Source organism: Mus pahari, chromosome 9 (genome assembly GCF_900095145.1).
Source record: "Mus pahari chromosome 9, PAHARI_EIJ_v1.1, whole genome shotgun sequence".
Taxonomy (NCBI): domain Eukaryota; kingdom Metazoa; phylum Chordata; class Mammalia; order Rodentia; family Muridae; genus Mus; species Mus pahari.
The window spans coordinates 85,619,013-85,640,876 of record NC_034598.1 but is presented as its reverse complement, the minus strand read 5'-3'; positions in this window follow the sequence as shown (position 1 = coordinate 85,640,876).

Sequence of the window (21,864 nt, the reverse complement as noted above, 5' to 3'; positions counted from 1 at the left end):
CGTAATAGATCAGGGGTTTCCCTGGATTCTTCTTTCATATTTTCCCATTCTTGTTTTATGCTAAAGTTGCTCTGGTCTCAGCCTATCCTGGGGAATGCTGTGTACAGCCCTTGATCTCTGAAAAACCGACAAAAAACAATTAGTTCTTGGGGGAGATCAGAAATCCAGGTAATTTTTCTATCTTCCCAGGGAACTCTCTCGAAGGTGAGCTACACAGAACCCTCTGGAGCCTGAGTACAGCATCCCTGTTTTCTGATTAGCTCAGCCTTAGAGGCAGCCTAATAAATAAATAACCACAGCAATTCTGTATAATGTATGAGGGCTACTTTCCAGTGGTCATTTCAATTAGAATATTTTCAATTAGCAATAGCATAGTAATTTACCAACCAGGCATATGAACTTACTTTTCACCATAGGACACAGAAAATAGGAAGATTCTTTTCTTTCTTTTTTTTTTTTCTTAAGAAGAGAAAGGCTCCATAGTCATAATATAAAAAAATCATCTTTTTCGCCCAAAGTCACTCTTCCTCTGACTTCTTTTTTTTTCCATTCATACTCACCCCGATGGACTCTGTTACCTAAAGAAGATGATCCCTGTTCGACACTGCTCTTCCATGAGCAACTGCTTCAGTCTCATGTTGTTCTTTCTTAGCCCTTCATGTCCACATGCCCTCCTGAATGCCTCTCCTTCTCTCTTCCATCCTCACCATCCTCACCGCGCAGCCAGTGCTCCAGGCTAGCTGACAGTGCTCCCTGGGTCTAAAATGGCAGTTTCCCTGGCAGATGACCAACCGGTGTCCCCTCTCCTACCTTTCCTCTTGCTGTCACTCCTCAGTTGTCCCCTCTCGTCACGCATGTGAGAACACCTAGAATCCCGTCAAAGCTCTTTCTTGTCCCCTCATCCACGGAAACTCCTAGTCTCCAACACCCAAGACGAGCATTTCTAGTCACCATTTAAAATTTTTCCCAACATGCCTCCTACAATGGCACTAATTATATAGTAGTATAACCATTTCAAGTACAGTGGAAAATTCCTGTAATTCTCAGCACTTGGGAGGCTGAGGCAGGAGGACCACTGCCAATTCTAGGACAACCTGGACAACAGAGTGAGATCCTGACTCAAAAACAAACAAATAAACAAAACCACAAAAACGGCCTTATTGTTTGCTTTCTACAGGGAAGTCCTGGTCCTAAGACTAATTCATCTTCACATTCCCACAGAGAAATTTTCTCTGAAAGCACTTAAATAAATGGACATTAAAAGCCCTGGCTTCTCTGTGTATCTGGTTCCCTTGCTCGATCACGTGTCTTCAATGAGTTCAAGGAGACGATTTCCTGTCTTTCCAACCTCTCAGCTGGTCGTGAAACCCAGAACACACAGGTGCTTCATGCATGCCTGTGGAGCTGGTTTGCATGTCATTGGCCAAAAGAGAAAAATAAATTTGGCTCCAAGTAGTAAAAAGAAAATAAAATTCTTTTCAAATAATTTATTTTTATTTTATGTGCATTGGTATTTTCACTGCACTTATGTCTGTGTGAGGGTTAGACAGTTGTGAAATGCCATGTGGGTGCTAAGAATTGAGCCAGGGTCTGGAAGAGTAGTCAGTGCTCTTAACTGCTGCTTAGAGCCATCTCTCTAGCCCCTCTGAACTAATTTTATAATTAGCTCATTTTTTAAAAATTAAATCTATAATTTCTTCTCTTTTATAAAACACCAAAGGCATGAATTCATAAGGATACTTCCTTAGAAGCCTCTGGCCTGTTAGGCTAACCCAGCTAATGGAGACACCTTGGGGATAATGAAGCATTCTACACACACTGCTATGAACTGTCTGGATGTGGACTCCGGCATAAGGGAACTCTTGGAGAAATCTTACCATGATTTAAGATAGGAGTAAAAAGAGCCCCACCTACTTGAAAGAAGAATTTCACTATAGAGAGATGTTCCCAAACTTCCCAGGAGCATCCCAATGTGAGTGTCATTATAAGAAATGATGTGACTATAGAGGTGACTCTAGCAAAGAGGGCAATGTTTGTGTGGACAGTGAACACTCCCCCACAGCCTCAGGTTTACATAATTTCCTCCACTCTTTCCCTTACTTCACAGGAAACATGCTGCCATACATCCAAAGAACTGGAGAAAATAAAAATCATGTGCCCAGAGCCAGCTGCAAAGACTGTTAGTCTATAAAGAAGGATTTCCCGATAGTCTAGTTAAAGCCACAGGCAAAGAAGCTCACCTATGCTATGTCAGGGCCCTGACTAAATGGACTGATGGCAGATAGTTGAAGTGTGCCTGCTTACCCCAGCCTTTCAGCATCACTGACACACAATCAGAAAAAAAAAAAAAAAGTAAATAAACTGGAACGTTGGTGCTAGTGAACCGATTCTCCACGCTTCATTGCCATGAAATGCCCCTTCTTTTCTCTGCAACCAATTTCAGTTCTGTTCTTTGAACGGGGAGGTGAAAAGGAGACCCAGCATTTTAAAGGACCACAGCATGCTCGGGTTGTGATACAACTAAACTAGCTCATACAGTGAAACTTTCGAGGATGTCTTTTCTACTCATGAGCTTGTAGAAGCTCTTTGAGCTTCCAACATAAACAAATCTGAATTGCAGGTAGGGGTGTGAGGTGGTGCAGCCGTTTCCAAGACAGTCTGGCAGACTCTTACACATGCTCTTCTCATACGGCTCAGGGATGATGTGCCTTGACATTTACCCAGATAAGCTGAAAACATGTCCCCACAAGCCCACACCTGAGTGTTGACAGAAGCTTTATTTACGATTGCCAGGACTCCCAAGGAACTATAAGATGAACAGACAGTAAACTGTGGCCCGTCAAGACAGCAGAATATCGTTCACCCTGAAACGATGTGTGCCTGGAGCTACAGAAGCATGGGCAGAGATCTTACATTTATGTTACCAACCAAGCCAGAGTGAAAGGCTACATACTGCCTGAACCCTGCTATGGAGACAATAAGATCAGCAGTTGCCAAGGCCTAGAGGAGGGGTGAATGGGCAGAGCATAGAGGATTTTCAGGTCATTGGAACTATTCTGAGTGATACTACAGTGGTTGGCACATCCCTATCAATTCATTCAAACTGAGATGGTAAAATATCTGGAATGAAGACTAGTGATTATAGGATTATAGCAAGGTGAGTGAGTTACAACATAGGAGCAATCTCATGGGCAGTGCTGATGGAGGAACTGGGTAGGCACACAGGAATAACTACTCAGCACTTAAATTAAAGGCTAGGGGCTGGGGAGATAGCTTAGAGGTTGAGAGCACCTGTTACCCAATCGTAAGAACCATAGTGTGGATGCTAGAAACCAACATAGCAAGTCAGGCATCCAGCAAAGACTCCACCTCTGAGGGAGCTGATATCCTCTTGTGATTTTGTGTGCATGCATACATGTGCACACACACACGCACACACACACACACACACTCACTCACTCACTCATACAAGCAATTTCAATTGTCTCATGGAGCAGGTACATCTAGAAAAGCAGAGGGTCTGGATAGGGCGAGAAGCAGAGGAAAAGGAAGAGAGGAGGCAGGGTGAAGAAGTGAAAAGAAGGTGGAAGGAGTCAGAGGAAGAAGATGGGAGGAGGAAGAGGAAGAGGAAGAATAGAAAGAGGGAGGAAGAGAAGGGCACATGGAAGGAGGAGGAGGAGTAAGGGACCTGGTAGCAAAGAGGAAAGGGGAAGGAGGAAGAGAGAAAAGAAGGGGAAGACAGCCAGAGAATTCTCATAAAGGAAGAAAAGTTTTAAAAGACTCACTATAAGAAATGCACTTGCCAGTCAGCCAGCCATGTCCCATACCACCACAACCTGAGTGCTAGAATTTGGAGATCTCAGCCTAGTACTGGTTGGGTGTGTGAACAATGAGGCTAACAGTGAGGCACTACATCATGGTAGGGTCACATGGTAGAAGAATACATACATTTTGTGGTAGCCAGGAAGCAAAGAGAGAGTCAAGAAGGGTCTGGGGTTTCCATAGCCCCTCCAGGGACGCAGCCACGGCAATCTGGGTTCCTTTGCACCGGGTCCTCCTTCCTAAGGTTTCCGAGCTTTCTAATAGTGCTGCAGGCTCGTGGCTAAGTCATTGGCTTCAGGACATGGATCACTCCAGTGGTGCGTTTACATCAAGAGCCAGCAAACAAGAACACAGGGAGTATAGCCATTCTATTTATTTATTTGTTTATTTATTTATTTTAATTTTCTATTTATTTAATCACAGAAGAATTCCTTTCCTTCTAAGCCTTGCCCTGCTTTAAGCTGACTTTGTATTGCTGCCTGGGGCAGGAAACATGTTAGCAAAGGAAAAAATAGCACATGGGAATCTCTGCAGGAATATGGGCAGGAGAGGAATGGCCACAGGAGATTTATCTATGTCTATAGCTGACCAAATTCAATTCTGACCTCAGTGGAGTAAACAGAAGGTAAACTACTATTCAGGGAAGAGAATTGTTCACTATATACATAGAAAGAGAGGAGGAAATGCAGATAACGCATAAGGCAAGGGTTGGGGAGGGGTACACCATAAGAGGAGATGCTAGCTGTTGTTTCCCAGGGGTCAGTATGCAAGTAGACATGATGTATGTACGGCGGCATCCACTTCCCTCTTCTGAGACGGTGATAGCTTTAAGATAGAGACACAAGGGCAGCCAGCCACTGGGGAAGCAGAAGTTAGGAGAGGCTGCATCTGCTAAAGTCATGGCCAGAGGTGAGAGAAAACTGGGTCAGGGTTGGATTCATAGGTTCATTCATGCATTTGACAAGAATATGCCCAGAGCCTGACAGTGGCTCTGCAAACAATAAGACCAGGGATTTTATAAAATGTGACTGCCTGTGATGAAGCTGCACACAGCTCTGAAAGTCAGGTTGCATTGGCTGTGGGTAGCCATAGCCTGGTGGGATGAAGGCCCTGGACACTGTTTACCCTCCATCCCTCACTCCTCCAGGGATGCTCTCTCATGCAACTCTGGCAAGCTAAGACCTTCATCTCCAGACTCCTGGAGTCTGGGGCTGAAAGGGTTCCACACTACCCTTGTATGCACTCTAGAAGGTGGAAATGGCATCATCTTCCCGACCTTTGTGTTGTTTGCCACTTTGACAAGGTCAGAGAGATGTGTGCTTTCTTGACAGCAGCATCTGGGCATCATCTTCTTGAGTGAGGAAGGGCAGGCAATACTGTGGATTAGATCCCGAATGCCCCTGAGAGTCCAGAAGCCAATGACTTGACCTGCAGCACTATTAGAAAGCTTGGAAACCTAAGAAAGTAGGACATGGTGAAAGGGACCCAGATTACTGTGGCTGGGTCCCTAGAGGTTCTATAGAGACCCTAGCCCCTTGTCTCTCTCTTTGTTTCTGGCTATCACAGAATTAATGGGTTCTTCTACCATGTGACCCTGCCATGATGTATTGCCTCACTGTTAGCCCAAAAGAAGTACACCCAACCAATGATAGGCTGAGATCTCCAAAAATCTAAGCCAAATGAATCCTCTTCATTTTTCAAATTGATTGCCATGGGTATTTTATGATGTCATGATAACGGAAGGGCAGCTGGCACATCTGGTGAGTAGCATCTCGGGCTTCGTGACTATGGCTGAAAGAATTTTAACACTATGCTTCTTACAGAGCTTTTAGAGGTAGACCATATCTTCCCTTCTGAAACTTCTCTCATCTCAGCGTCCACGAATCTTCACATTGAGTATTTTCCGCATCTAGACTTTTTTTTTTTTTAAGTAGGCATAAAGTAGAAGGAGGCCCTCTGGGAACTGAAAGGAGACCAACAGGAAAGGAAAACAGATCCAGAGAAGTAAAGGGACAATAGGACCCTGCACATTGTATACATGGATGGGTATGTTATATGGAACCCATTAACTTGTATAATTAACGTATGCTAACGAAAATGAATAAGAAGCTTAATATTAACTCTTTACCTGTGCAAATTGCTAAGCATGGCTTCTGTTTCCTATACTGATTCCTGGTTGGTATAAAGAAGTAAAGGGGAGGCAAGCTTGTGTTTCGAGGAGTAGCATTGACCATTGCCTGGAAACACAGTTGTGGTACCCAGACTGAATGAAACAGTCGTGACTGAAGAAAATAAAATGTTCTCCCCTATATTTCACAAGTAGAAGATATACTTGAAAAGCTAGGACACAGAAGTCAAAGGAACAGACCCCTAAAGGACAGTAGTGCCCTGGTTTGTTTTCCTGCTGCTACGACAAGACCCTGGTCAAAACCTACTCAGTGAAAGGAAGGGTTTACTTGGCTTATAGGTTTTACCTCATAATAAGGAAGTAAGAGCAGGAACAGGAGGCAGAAACTGAAGCAAACCCCTAGAAGAACACTGTTTACAAAGCTTGCCTCCCCTGGCTTGCTCAGCTACCATTCTTATATAACACAGCTCTACCTGCTTACGATAGCACTACCACACTGGACTGGGCCCTCTTACATCAATTAGCGATCAATAAAATGACGGGCCAGTGTAGTGGAGACTGGTTGTCAGTTGAGATTTTTTTTCCTCTTTCCAGGTGACTCTGGGTTTGTGTCAAGTTGATCACTGAAGCTAATTATGGACATTAGGAAATGCCCAGAGGAAAGGGTGATATTTAACTATGGACCCTCACAGGGGGAAAGTGAGGAAGAAGAAAAATTAGCTCCACCCACGGACATAAAGGGAAAAAAAAAGAATGAGTACTTCCTAAGTGTCACATTCAAAGTGGGTAGAGGGAAGAACCAAGTCGATTCTTTTCTGAGTTACCTCATCTTTCATTGTGTGTGTATATGGGAGAAGGGGGTATGCCCAATTGAGTGCTGGTGCCCTTGAAGGCCAGAGCCATCTTATCTCCCAGCACTGAGGTTGTGAGCCTCCTGCTGGGCACTAGAAGATGAACTCTGGACAGTAAGCATCCTCAGCTGCAGAGCCATCTCTCCAGCTCCAAGCATGAGTTTCGGAGGAGGAGGGATGCTGATGGCCAGAAAGAAGAGAGGAGAGTGGCAAGAAGAGACGGGAGACAAGACCAACGAAACGTATAAAAAGAGCAAAGCATACATCCATGTACACAGGTCGATGTAATCCCAAGATGATGGGAGAACGGATGAGCTACCTTGGAAAAAGGACCAAGTGAGACTGTGCTGTGGTTCCCAACCTGAGGTCTACACAGGAAGTAATGAGAATCTGAAGCAAGATCGTCGGGTTGCAATAAGCTTAAAGAAATTACATGCTTGCCTATGACCAAGTATGGTGTCCTGAATATGCTTGTCCCAAGGAGTGGCACTATTTGTAGGTATGGCCTTGTTGGAGTAGGTGTGTCAATATGGGTGTGGCCTATAAGACCCTCATCCTAAATGCCTCAAAGCCAGTCTTCTCCTGATTGCCTTCAGATGAAGATGTAGAACTCTCAGCTCCTCCTGCATCATGCCTGCCTGGATGCTGCCATGCTCCCACCTTGATGATAATCTGAACCTCTGAACCTTTAAGTTAGTCCCAATTAAATGTTGATCTTTTTTAAGAGTTGCCTTGGTCATGGTGTCTCTTCGCAGCAGTAAAGCCCTAACTAAGACACTAAGCTTCCTGTGACCAGCAGTAATTTCTTTCATTTGGTTTGGAATTCTATCAACCCATTGAATGGCACTGATTATCCTGGACTGATGAGAAACTATGATGGGTGGTTACATTTATCCTCTAGTAACCAAAAGAAAGTAATTACAAATTAACTACCATTTGTTACATGCTGTCATTTTTTTTTAAGTCTTCCAAAACATATATCTATGGAAGGGAATCACAAAAAGTGTCCTTAGTGGGAAAACAACTACTAGCAGTCATTAGAATTACCACAGTACAGTTAGATACAATTTAATTTTCTAACTATGTTGTGGCCAGAATACAAAAGAATTCCATCAAGCAGGAAATAGATTAATTAAATCATAATCTAGTTGTTTGCCACCTGCCTGGACGACTGAAGGCCTCAGTCAGGCTAGAAAGGGTATGGCTAAAATCCAAAACCTAGGACTGGAGAGAAGGCTCAGTGGTTAAGAGCACTGACTGCTCTTCCAGTATGTCCTGAGTTCAATTCCCAGCAACCACGTGGCGGCTGACAACCATCCGTAATGGGATCTGATGCCCTCTTCTAGTGGGTCTGAAGTCAGTTACAGTAGTTATATAAATAAAATAAATAAATCTAAAACACAAAAAGAAATCCAAAGTCCAGGTTAGTGAGGCCTGGAGTGTCCAAGCAGTTTTAGGGCGTGGGGGGGGGGGCTCAGTGGCGCAGCATCTTTGAGGTGTCTGCAGAGCTATCTGGACCTCAGCAGCTCCCAACGTTAGAATTAACAAAATAGCCTGACCCTTGGGAGGTAAATATCAGCTTGGAAACCCTTTACTTTCTCCTTAACAAGTAAATACAAGCTTGGAACCCCTCAGCAGAACATGGAAAGGATGTGGTCAAGTCTGTCACAGCAAGGCCATTATTCGTGATAATTAAAGTGCTAGTAATCTTAAGAGATCTTGGCATATTAGAAATTATCTAATGAATAAACATCATGATGCTAATTCACGTGTGTGGTTGGGTAAACTGTGACTTGGGATAGCCAATTGAAAACTAGGGTCTGGCTTCGTGGCTCCCACCTTTGGTGACAGCACACACGGGAGGCAGAGCAAATGGATCTCTGGGAGCTCAAGGCCAGCCAGGGCTACAGAGTAAGACACTGTCTCCGAAAATAAGCAAAGTTGCAAAATTTGTGACAATACTGAAATGCTTATCAGAATGTAAGTTTTGCTATTTTTTATACGCTTAATTCAGTAGATTCATAAGAATGAGGTAGATTTTTGTCTGCTATGTAGAAAGAGTCTTTAAAAGAAGCTGTCCAAAGTATTAATACACTAAAATGTTTCTAGGAAAATTTAATTATATAAATACAAACTATTAACTAGTATATTTCTTATAAGTAACCATTTATATTCATAAATTGGAGAATAATATTTGCAAATTAAAACCTTAAGAAAAAAACTAGGCTTTTGAATTTGTAAGTTTAATGAACTAGAAATTAATGCTTAAATGGCTGACAAATACAAATAACCTTTCAGAGGCCCAAAAGTCTTACCAAGATCATTTTTAAAAAGATCACGTTGCATCAGCTATTGATAGGGTGGGCAGGGGACACAAAGATGAGCAAGAGTGAGTGGCTAGGACAGAGCACAGAGAAGCAATGGCCATCTGGCTAAGAACAGGACCTCAAAGTTTCCAAGGTCTGGATGTTTGGGGAGCTCAGAATAACCAGAGAGACATAGGCATGAAAAAAGATTCCTGGGGAAATCCCAACTGAGCCATGCAGTGTGGCTGCAGAGTCACCCAGAACTTCAGGAGCCTCTGATCTCAACCTCAGCAGACTAGGCTACTGCCTAAGGTGAAGGGGATGAAGCAGGTGGTTTTAAGGAGTAGAGTACAGGCCTGAGGTAGCTGCCATGGTAGATTCGATAAGAATAAGAAAGAAGCTGCCAAGAAGTAAGGCTGAAATCCTGTCAATATAAGGCTTTCTCTGAGACAGGGAAGCTCCCTCCTTCAGTTGCTGCAAATTCATTGTTACGCCAGCCAGAAAGGTCGCCCCAAATCAGGCCAGAGGAAGAGAATCATGGGAGCTGCCTTTTCTGGACTTCGTCTTTCTGAATCTTTGTATTTTGAATTTTCTTGGTGGCAGAGGACAACAGTAAGTGTTGTACAAACGGGCTGCTGCTACTGTTTCAGCTTTGCACACATGCATTGAATTACACTGCTGAGCTCCTGGCTCCCAGCATCTCCAAGTACCTAAATCAGGTCAGAGAAAGCTCAAGCACACAGGGCACTCTCCACTCCCCACCCTCCACTCTCATGCCACCAAAGGATTTTCGTCCATTGAAACCGGTCCGTGGAAAAGAGGAAGGAAAAAGGCTCAAAATTTTGAGCCCTTTCTTCTAAAACAACAGTTGGTCCCTTAACTCTAAGGGAATCTCATGATGCAGTGACAGCATTAAGAACATTCCTGAAGCTGTCTGGTCTGGCTTCAGTGGGAGAGGATTTGACTAATCCTGTAGAGACCTGATGCTCCAGGCTTGGGGGATATGGTGGGGGATGGCCCTCTTAGAGGTGAAGAGGATGGGGAAGCAGGAGTGTGCGGGACTGGGATGGGGAGGGACAACATTTGGGATGTAAATGAATAAAATAATTAATAAAAAAAAATAAACGTTGCTGAATGTAGCTTATTAGCACACTCGATCACATTGCTGAATGGGAACTACGAACATAAGGAACATTTACTCTCTAATGCTGTCTTTATGAATGATAAGATCTATTTTGTAGGCAGGCATTAGAGGGCTTGAATTCCTAAGTCTGGACCTAAGCAATGATGACACAAAATAAGAGTACTGGTTACTGTCAAACTGATATGTGAGTAGCAACGTTTTATTTCATTTTGTTTTCTGCCAAATAAAACACAGGAAAAGGACTTCTGATATTTTTAGACTCCTTTTTATGATATGTTCTGACTCTCATTTCCGAGTCATGGGGGCCGGGGGTTGAAAGATGCCTCTCTCTATGGGCTTCTTGATTCTTCCCATCTGACAGTATAAAATAAATAAGTGAGCAAAAGAAGCAAAAGAGGGGTCAGGGAGCTGGTTTCTGGTCCTTAACTCTTCTGCCTCAGCTACAGAAACAAGCAGGAGACTCTCCTTAGGGGTCGCTCTAAAACTGTGTGGGGTTCCTGTCTATTCACCTAAGAGACATTCCCTAACCAGTGTCCCTGGGGGGGGGGGAGTCACTTTAAAGTCTGGTAAGAATGTTTTTCTCACATCCTAACAGTTTCACCTTGCCCTCATCCTAGCCCCCTCGCTCTCCACTGTTCAGTCCATAAGGGATCAGTCTATACTCAAAAGGGGAACAAGAAGGGGCAGAAACTCTTAGAAAAAGACAGTTTTCTTGGGGGTTGATTTTGCTTTTTTGTATCTGCAAAACAGACAGGGGCTGAAAGAGCAGTCACTGGGTGGTCAGGGGTGAAAGGAGGATTATTTTAAATATTAATCAAATTAATTTTAGGACTAGCTCTTAAAGGTGACCATTATTTTTACGATGATATTAAGGAGTTCCTTCACACTATAAGTTACCCTTGTCCTAATATTGGCCCCAAAAGATAACTTAACAAGGTTCCAATGTTTCTGCTGGAGCCTCTGTATTCGGTGTGCCTCATTGAAAGGTGAAAGAAAGCAAAGCAAGCTAAGGTGGTCGCCAGGTCTCTTATTCCCAGGGTACCAAGGCTCTGGGTCATCTCTGGTGCTAAGTGCAGTCACTTTGGAGAGCCTTCACGGCAACACTCTCAGAGCAGGCACGGAGCCAGACCACCCATCCTGGAGTCCTATGTCCACTAATTTCTGGATCTATTAGCTTAAAGCTGAGGTTCTCAACCTGTGGGTCATGACACACATACACCCCCAAGGCCAAAAGACCCGTTCATGTTTAAGACTGTCAGAAAACACAGATACTTACACTGCTATTCATAACAGTAGAGAAATTATGGTGATGAAGTAACAATAAAAATAATTTTATGGTTGGAGGTCACCCCAACATGAATTAACGGGTATTTATTAAAGGGTTGCAGCATTAGGAAGGTTGAGAGCCACTGGCTTAAGTTATTCTGGCTCCCAGCTCCTGATGGGTTCTCTCTCAAGGTGGTGAAGGCTCAGTGCTAATTCTGTCCCTGATTGGCAGTAGCAGTAAGAAGCTCCTGGTTATCCTGCAGTGGCAGTCAGGAGAATGCAAAGGACCTGTGGGAAATTCTTGGAAAACTCATTCTGAAGCCTGGCCCCTTCCCCCTGTGTCTGACAGCTAGACCCCCCCAAGTCAGAGCAGCAAACAGCGCCACCAGCTGGGCAGCGTGTGTTCAAACCTATAAACATGTTAAGACTTTTTTTCTTTAAAAGCAAAACAGACGCAAATAACAAGCTTGGATTTCTTTTAAGACCAGTCTCAAGTACTCGACACTGGCCTTGAACTGGTTTCATAGGCAGAGGGTGAATGACCATTGAGTTTCTTATCCCCCTGTCTCTACGTCACCAGTACTAAGATTATATAGGTGGCTTCCACCAAGTCAGTTTATATCTCGCTAGGGATTAAACCTGGTCTTTGTGCTTGCTAAGCAAGCACGCCACCAATTGAGTTGCACGCCAGTCTCTGATGAAAATATTTTATTTTTGAACCATCACACCATCTGAGAAACGTAGTCCCTTGGGTCTTCCATTTCCCCTCCTACATAACACGAACAAGACGGCAACATTATAGGACTTTCTGAAGACTCAAAGAATTAATTCGCAAATGAAGAGTGGGCATAGCGTGAGCATTCCTTAACTGTTAAAATGTAGTTATCATTTAACATTTTTGGTACCTGTCCTCAGTATGAAAAGTCTGACTAGTATAGACTGTGATCTCTGCTAGGCGCTTAAATATATCCAACTGGCAGAAAGCTACTGAAGTTTTATTTTTCTTCCTTCCTCCCCACCCTACCCCACCCTGGAAATGTTCTTTCCAAACTAACGATTCTCCTGCCTAAGTCTCCTAACTGCTGGGATTAGCAGTGCACATCACCAAACACAGACAATTTACTTTTCTTCAAAAGCAAACATACAGGTCCAAGAATGTGGCTCAGTTACAGGGTACAGACCTCCACAGTTCGTGTGACACAGATCTCAGTTAAAACAGATGGACATGTGGAAAGCTTTCCTGTGCAAGAAGTCAGGCTATTTACAAAGAGATCTAGACTAGAAGTTAGTGGCTTTACCGTAAGAGAGTAGCCAGGAACCAACCAGCGCATGGACATGGTGGTCATTTTCCTCTCACTTCAAGACATTCTGGGCTCTTAGTTAAGACTTCCCTATGTGTTGTTCCATTCAATTTTTAGAACAGCACTATAGTGCCTCAAGTGAGTCCTTGGATTTCTGCAAGAACAACTTCCCAAAGATCACACAAAAATCAAGTGATAGATCAAGGCACAGAGCCCAAAACTGTCTGATGACAGAGACTAACCCCAGCCACTTGGCCTCATACTCGGGACTCATTTACACCTTGCTTTGATATAGGATACAAAGCAAGTCATCATAAAAGATACCATAGCCTCCCCACCATGAGCACGGGTCAGCTTCTACTTGTCTTAGATGGGAAGGTCTCCACATAGGTCTGTGTTCTTGCCTCAGATTCTGTGACCTTCGACTTTGCACGTCTTGTTCAACGTACATCTCTAAAGACTCGCCCTCACAGCAAGTGCGTCTTTGGGAACAGGAAAATGATTCTCCACACAAATGGAAGAGAATTTCCTTTAAATGTCCAGTTTTCATGCAGACATACCCTCCCCCACCCAACAGGCATGCTTTCCGTAGAAGTTTGAAAGGCAAAGTTTTTAAATGTAATTATTTTTTTTTAATTGAGACCGAAGCTATGAGCTAGGCAGTATAATGAAGTCCCGAATTGTATATGGGTTTTTCTTGGATTACAACTCTTGGCCTCTAAGAAACAAAACAGTATCTTCTCCAGAGAATTAGAAAGCTTCAGACGGAACCACAGCTTCAAGGAAAGACTAAGGTGGGTTTCTAAAGGCATGAAGACGGCACAATCATCTGTCTTCAGTGCATCTTCCTTATAGCCAGTGAACTCATTCCCTACTTTTTATTTTCATTTATGAGATTGTCCAGAGAAAACTACAGTGATTTTTGCATAGGGAAGCAGGAAAGAATGAAACTCCAAACCTCCTGTGTTCAAGAAGAAAACCCATCGACAGTGGTCATCTCCTCTTGGATTGTCTAATGAAGCATCAGCCTGTGACTGTGTGCACACACACGTGTGAGTGTATGTCTAGGGGAAGAACACACTGCACAGGCATCCTATCCAAATGTCAACGACAGAATGATGGATGCTGCCCTCTGTTTCCTTCCAGATCTTTTCTTCCCTGTGGATGTTTAACCTCTACTCACTAAGGAATAAGTTAATCAAAAAACTCAATCTGTTTCAGGTATTCCTGTCTCCAGGGACAGAATCTCAAGGTGTTGATCTCCTTTTCTAGTCAATTAGTTATACCCCGTGACCTAAAAAAAAAAAAAAGAAAGAAAAAAAAAAAAGATTTGGCTGCTCCTGTCTTCTAGTTATAAAATGTTGTTGATGTAATTCAGCAGACCTTTAAGGAGGTCAAGATTTAGAGATAATTTGCTTTGGGTTTAGTATCTTGGCTGTTCTGGAGATTTCATTAAAATAGATTATACAGTTTGATATTTTTGAATGTTATAATTATTTAACTTCCTTTCCTCAAACAGATTCATTAGAATAGCCTTTTTTGAGAGGGTGAAACCGCAGAGGGGATAGAGACAATTATTTCTTTTACAAGTGAAGCTCAAGAGCAGGGATTGGCATATATATATATATATATATATATATATATATATATATATATATATATGACAGTGCATATTCTCAGCTCTGCAGGCCATATGATCTCTGCTGCAGCTTCTCAACCCTGCAGCCAAAGCATTAGCATATCATCAGTAATGTGCAAACAGATGAGGGTGACCACATTCCCATCAAACTATATTAACCCAATCAGGCAGTGGGCCATGGGTAGCCCACAGTTTGCCAACTCTCTGTGGTTCAGACCTGAATGCTAGAGGGTGACTGGCCTTCAACCTTATCACAATGATGTTTTTTTAAAAAAATTGATTTGAGTGTTATGTGATTGAATAAATTATACTTTATGTACTTGCCTGCATACATGTCTTATATTTTACAATATGGTCTGAGGGTGTTTTTAAGTAGGTGACTGTGGGTTTCGGGGAAGCCTAGTGGGTAAAGGTGTAGAAGCATGGTACAAAGGGGCTGTCTTGATATGAAGAGGTATTTCCAGAAAACAAAATTTGGGAGTTCCTGGAAACGTTTATTATACTGTCCACTTCCTCCCCCGGTAATAAACCATTTGGGGACATTTAATTTATCTTGGTGTTTACAGCTTTCTTGTGAGAAGGATCACCACCCCAAGAGTCCAAGGGTGGCACTGTGTGGATCTCATCCCACAAATAGTATTGTGCAATGACCAGCTACAATGCACAATGCCTAGTTTATACACACACAAACAGCTAAGACACTGCCAGTCTTTTAGAGAACTTGCAGTTTGCAATTGAACCAAAGAAGTAAGACGGGAGACAAATTACAATAAACGGACATTTAAAACTGTACAAAGTCATCACCATTTAAAGAATAATGTGAAAAGTCATATGATTAGAAATTCAAGAAAACATGTGGAAAAGCACTTTGTAGACATGTGAAGAGATATGTGGTATGGGTAGTGTTTAGAAAAGGCAGAAAATTAAAACACAATAAGGTATCATTTCATAGTCCAGATTACTAAAAAGAATATGTATTCTTTTTGTAGAATATAAAAAGCAGCATGGGACTTAAATTAGCTGCCATTAGGTGCTTAGAGCCGTGCCTGGCATACAGTGATGGTGATGTGAATTGGCTATCGTGATCAGTCACTGTCAGGATTACCACTGAAATTGTTACTATGTACTGATATCGGATGTGTTCTTTGATACAACAAACTTGAAAAACAATTTGATTTTTTTTTTTCTGTAAAGCTAGGCAGGTCTGTGTCCTGTGATTCAAGGAGTCCACCGTAGGATACAAACACTAGAGAAACAATCAGACCTGAACTCATGCACGTAATGAGTCATGACAATATTCTTGACACCCCCAAGTCTGAATCATGTAAGTGTCCACAAATATTATAACATATTAACGCATTGGATATATTAAAACACCAGAGTACTAAATGGCTACACAAATAAATTGATCACAGCTGTCCACAGCAATAAGCGTCCCTTTATCTTAGAGTAAATCAGGTTATGCCTCAAATATAACATAGGTTGTATAATGCAGTTTATATAATGTTCAAAAGCATACAAAACCAACCTCTATTGTTTAAGGATATGAATTAATAATAAAACTATAGATTGAAACAAGGATACTGTAAAGTTGAACTGTGGTCTGAACACCTGTGTCCCTCTGAGAGCCATATGGTGAAAGCTTACCTTCAAAGTGATGGCATTAGAACTCAGGGCCTTTGGAGGTGGGCTGGAATCTGTTCCCTTGTTAAAAGACCCCAAAGAGGCCACTGTTGCTTTTACCAGAAGGACACTGTGAATAGACACCACCTATGAAACAGGGAATGGGTCTATAATACACGCAGAATAACTTGGCAACTTGATCTTGACCTGTTCAGCATCCTGAGCTGTGGGCAATATATTTCTGGTTTTTTTTTTATAAGCTATTCCATTTATGCTATCTTGTTACAGTAGCCCAAACAGACTAACATAACCCCAAAGTTACAAGAGTGGTTACCTCTAATGTAGGAGAAAGCATGAGAGAGATGGGGAGAGGCCACAGGAACCTTCTAAAGCTGCAGTCACGTTCTTTTTTGTTTAAAATGGACGATGAATGCACAAGTGTTTAAGGTCACGTGATCCTTTATGTGTCTTACACTTCATAAATGATATATATCTACTCAATAATTAATGGAAATCCATTTTCACATGAGTTAAAGAAGAAAGGGGAGAAACAAAAGACTGGGGTCACCATGGTGATAGTGTTCTTTTTCCTATATCTTTAATGGGTAAAGCTCACTGACTTCTGCTGGAGGATCTAGAAACAACATCAGCTTTGGGAAAGAGGCAGAAAATCACAGACCTAAAGATACCTTCAATGATATGGAAATTCTGAGAATTTAAGTCAGTAGACTACATTTGGATTCTAGATTCCCATCAACATAATTCACCATCCAAATGAATTCTAAAGTTGAGGCACTGGGACATGCTTAAGGCATATTTAAAATAATGAGTCTGACCATTTATTAAGAAGGATCGTGTAACCAAGCAAGAGATAACTGTCAAAAAATTAGCCATGATGGGCATCTTTCACAGTGTTAATTTATGGAGTGCATGGATCTCCAGGACCTTTTCTAGCATCTCCATGTCACTCCTAACAGATGCAGGAGCCAGCATCTCCTCACAGCACATGACCCTCTGGTCTCCCTCAGCACTGACTGACCCACAGCCCTTAGAATTAAGGAAAGAACAAGCCAGTAGACTAGCACAAACTGTTTTCATCACTGTGACCTCTGTAACCCTTTCAAAATGAACATTTGTTTTTAGTCATTCTGTTCTGACTACTTGTAAAAAGCCTACACTCTACAGCTATTATTATTGAAACAAAAAAGGACAAATAAGAAATCCCAAACCAGTACACTTGAAACATTAGTGTACCTAAGAATAACCAGTGCTCTGTCAGGAATGTAGTTGCCCAGTTTTGGAATTTAATACACACACACACACACACACACACACACACGTGTGTGTGTGATAAGGATCACCGTCCACATGAGCAGGAATTCCAGTGACTGTGATGCCAGGCCTCTAAGAGATTCTGACACTGACTAAAATAATCATGACAAATGAAATTAGAGCTTTGAGCTTTCCAATAGCCAAATCAAAAAGTTATGTTATATAACTGTCATTGTATTTAGCTAGGAGACAACAATTTTCCAAAGTCTAAAAAGTAATGTGAATCGCTACCTACGCAATAGAGTTGTTCTAAGTTAAATGGATTGGAATCAGTCAGGGAGAACTCTTGAAAAATGTTGAGAACTTTGCTAAGGAAGGCATGCCATACTGTACTCAACATGTTTCAGAAATGGTGCTAAGCAAATATCCTTATACTAACTAATAAAAGTTTTTCTAGCTTCTGAATATCCATAAGAAATAGTTTATGGCCCTACTATGGAATGAGGTGAGACAGGATGAGATCGTAGGCATGACAATGTATCATTCTACAATTAATCTGTATTTAATTATGCCCAATTGACAAAAAAAAAATCCCCAAGGAGTAACAACCCACACCAGATAGATAGCTTGCTCTTCTGGAATCATCTTTTCTACTTGTACATTTACAATATATCAACAGAGACACAATATATATATCACTACTTGTGAATTTGCATTACATCCATTCCTAGGCTGGGGAGATGGCTCTGTAGGCAAAAGCTCTTGCTGTGAAAGCAAGAGATTCCAAGTTCAAATTCCCTAAATAAAAGCAGAACACAATCTCAACTGCCTATAAAACTCAGTGTGGTGGTTTGAGTATATTTGGTCCATGGGAAGTGGCACTATTAGGAGGTGTGGCCTTTTGTGGGAAGGTGTGGCCTTGTTGGAGGAAGTGTATCACTGTGGGGCTGGGCTTTGGAGGTCTCCTCCTATTCTCAAGCTCTGTCAGAAGGGACTCTCCTTCTGGATGCTTGGAGAAGACACTCTTCTGCTACTGCCTTTGGACTAAGATGCAGAACTCGCAGTTCTACTGCCATGTCTGCATGCATGCTGCCATGCTTCCCACCATAATGGACTGAAACTCTGACTGTTAGCCAGCTCCAATGAAATGTTGTCCTTTATAAGAGTTGCCTTGGTCATGGTGTCTGTTCACAGCAATAAGACCTAAGACACTCAGTACTGTACAAAGATGGGCCAGATTCCAGGAGCATACTCTTCAGCCAGCCTATCTGATAGGCGAGCTCCATGCTCAGAGAGAGATTCTGCCTCAAAAACACTACAACAAATATGGCCAAATATTCAACAAATATGACCAAAAACCGATCCTGTGCACAAAGGCATGGATGTTGTTGGTTTAAAGATGTACACATAAGTTGTTTCATATTTCTTTGTACTTTCTCTGGATACTTCCTGCTTTCAGCAGATAAGCTATTTATCTCCTCATAAATGGCCACCTTAACAAACAGTTTGTGCACATGTGACACTTATCACAGGTACAGTGATCCATTACTATCCATTAATTACCCACAGTTAAAGGAGAAGAAAGTCCCTTTCAGACCTTGCAAAGGCAGAATTGTGAGACTAAATGATGCTGTGACATACACTCAGCACTAGAAAGACTGAAAACATGTAGAAATTGTAACATTTTTCAGTTACAGAAAATTACCAAACTTCTGACATTTTCCTCATAAAAATATTCACATAAATGTGAATTTATGTAAATTTACAAATCAAATTTCTAACAAACTAAATAAATTCATTCAATTCAACATACGCATTGAAGAGCTACTATTACAGGAACCGTGACAGACAATGAAACTATGAACAATGTCCCGACACAGGGTGCTCAGAGACACAAAGGGACCTGGATATATAGGCATGAGAGATAAAAATCGAATGCACAGAAGTAACAACAGTAAGATGGTAGAAGAGGACTTTTCAGCTCTTGACCCCTCAAAAGAAAATCTATCGATTTGAACAACAGTCATAAAAATGATTCACAAGACCTGAGAAAATGAAGGCTAAAGATTATAGCACCTTGATATAATGCAGAAATAAGAACAAGCATACAGGAGGTGGGGAGAATGACTTCATAGTCCCTTCAGTCCCAAACTCTAAACTGAGTAGAGAAAGATGGCCCATAGGAGGTGTTCTAGGTCACTTTCTAGTGCTGTGATGAAGCATGACCAAAACCAACTTGAGGGAAACAAAAAATGTTTATTTCATCATATAGCTCCATCCATTATCAAGGGAGGCCAATAAAGGAACTCAAGGTAGGAGCCTAAAGGTTGGAACCGAACCAGCGACCACACAGAAGGCTGCTTACTGGCTCTCTTCCCTTGACTTGTGCATCTACCCTTCTTAGATATTGCAGGCCCACCTGCCCAGGGATGGCCCTACCCACAGTGAACTGAGCCCTGAGATATCTATTAAGAACCATGAAAATGCTCACAGCCACATCCATAGGCCAACCTGATGGAGGCAATTCCCCAATTGAGACTCCTTCCCTGGTGTGTCTAATTTATATTAACTAGACATGATCTAAACAGAAGGGTAGAACGGTAACAGGGGAGCCTAATTTTGTCTTGGATCTCAGTGCCAGAACTCTAATAAGGTTATGGGCCAGGCCAATACCCTTTGCTCTATGTTGTAGGACAGCACAGTCAGATAAAGCCTGCAGATGCTAGAACATCCCCTAAAGCTCCATGTTCCAGCAGACCCAAAGTCTGGGATTACCCTAGTAGAGTACAGCAAGATACTAGTATCTTCTGACTAACCATATAGACTCAGACTCTAGATTAGCATCTTCAGATTCAGGCCCCAGCTCTATATAGCAGCACTCTGAACCCCATATCCTCAGTTGCTGGACCAGAATCTATTAAGCCAGGCTCCAGACTAGCCCCTATAGATTCAAGTCATCACATTGACAAAAATGTTCCTATGGCTCTTGAGAACCTAAGCTTCAGGCTACATTATTATTATTATTATTATTATTATTACTGCTGCTGTTACAGAACATCCTGATAAAAAGCAACATAGAGAAGAAAAGATTTATTTCAGCTTACATTTCCAGGAGGATAGAGACCATTATTGTAGGGAAGACGTGGCAACATGCAGGGAAGGGATGGTGGAGCAGGAAGCTGGCTGACCACATCTTCATCCACACACAGGAAGCACAGAGGGAGAACAGGAAATGCAGCACACCTATAAAATCTCAAAGCCTGCCCCCAGTGTTGGACTTCCTCCAGCAAAGTTCTATCTCCTTCAGGTTCTAGAATCTTCTCAAATAACGGCAACAACTGGAAAGCAATAGTCCAAATACACAAGTTTAGGAGAAACACTTTCATTCAAACCCCATGCTGCCACTGCCCCCAGTAGGCTCATGGCCAGCTCATGACATAAAGTTTGCATGCTCCAACTTTAAAAGTCCCTCACAGCCTTTAGCAGTCTCAACTCTATTCAAAATTCAAACTGCAAGGTCTCTTCTAAGACTCGGGGAAATCCCTGTGACTCCCTATAAAAATCAAAACACAAATCCCGGACTTCCAAAATACAATAGCACAATATATACATTCCCTTTCCAAACGATAGGGATCTATGTGAAGTGAGGAAAGACTAGGGTAATCCATGACTGAAACCCAGCAAGACAAACACCAGATCTCTGTCCGGCAGCCGGAGACTCGCTAGCTCTGCCCCGCCAGCTTCACTGCATCTCTCCTTGGGCTGATTCTACTCCCACTATGCAGCTCTCCTTGGAAGAGGTCTCGTGGCTTGGGCATCTCCAACATCTTGAGGTGTCCAGCACACTCTATAGAGCTCACCTTTCCAGCCTCGTGCATGGCTTTCCAAGGCCTTGTTGAAGGGACACTCACCCTGCCACACACTGCCTGTCCTCAGTGGCTATCTGGAACTATCGAGTAAGAGTTTGTGACCCATCCCTCACCTTGGTTTCTCCTACTGTGATTAAGAAATACATACATTACCAAGTACTGATAACTAAGCAATAGTCGCTCCAGGATAAGACCCCCCAGCTTGGTAGAGAAAAGAAGGGAAAAATGGTTGTTCTCAGATTGGAATTTTTAAAATTTTTATTTATTCATTTTAGCCAGGGTCTAGGTATGTTCCCAAATCTGGCTCCAAACTCCTGGGCTGAAATAATATTCCTGTGTTCCTGAGTAGTTGAAATAATAGATCCAGACCACTATACCATATTGAGAGCTATTCTCCAGTGAGTTCTACATTAAGACTCCTGTTTTCCCTATAATTCCACAAAACCTCAAGTGCTTTTTATATTCTTTAAATAGGAGTTTGAATATCTCCTGTTCTCATTTTGTCACATAACTCCATTGTATGAATCACATTCATGCATTAAAAATGATACCACAATGGTTGGGTAATGTACAATATGTATTAGCTACAGTCTATTTAGATTTGTCTCTGATTCTCCGGAAAAATCATCTATAGAGCTGGGAC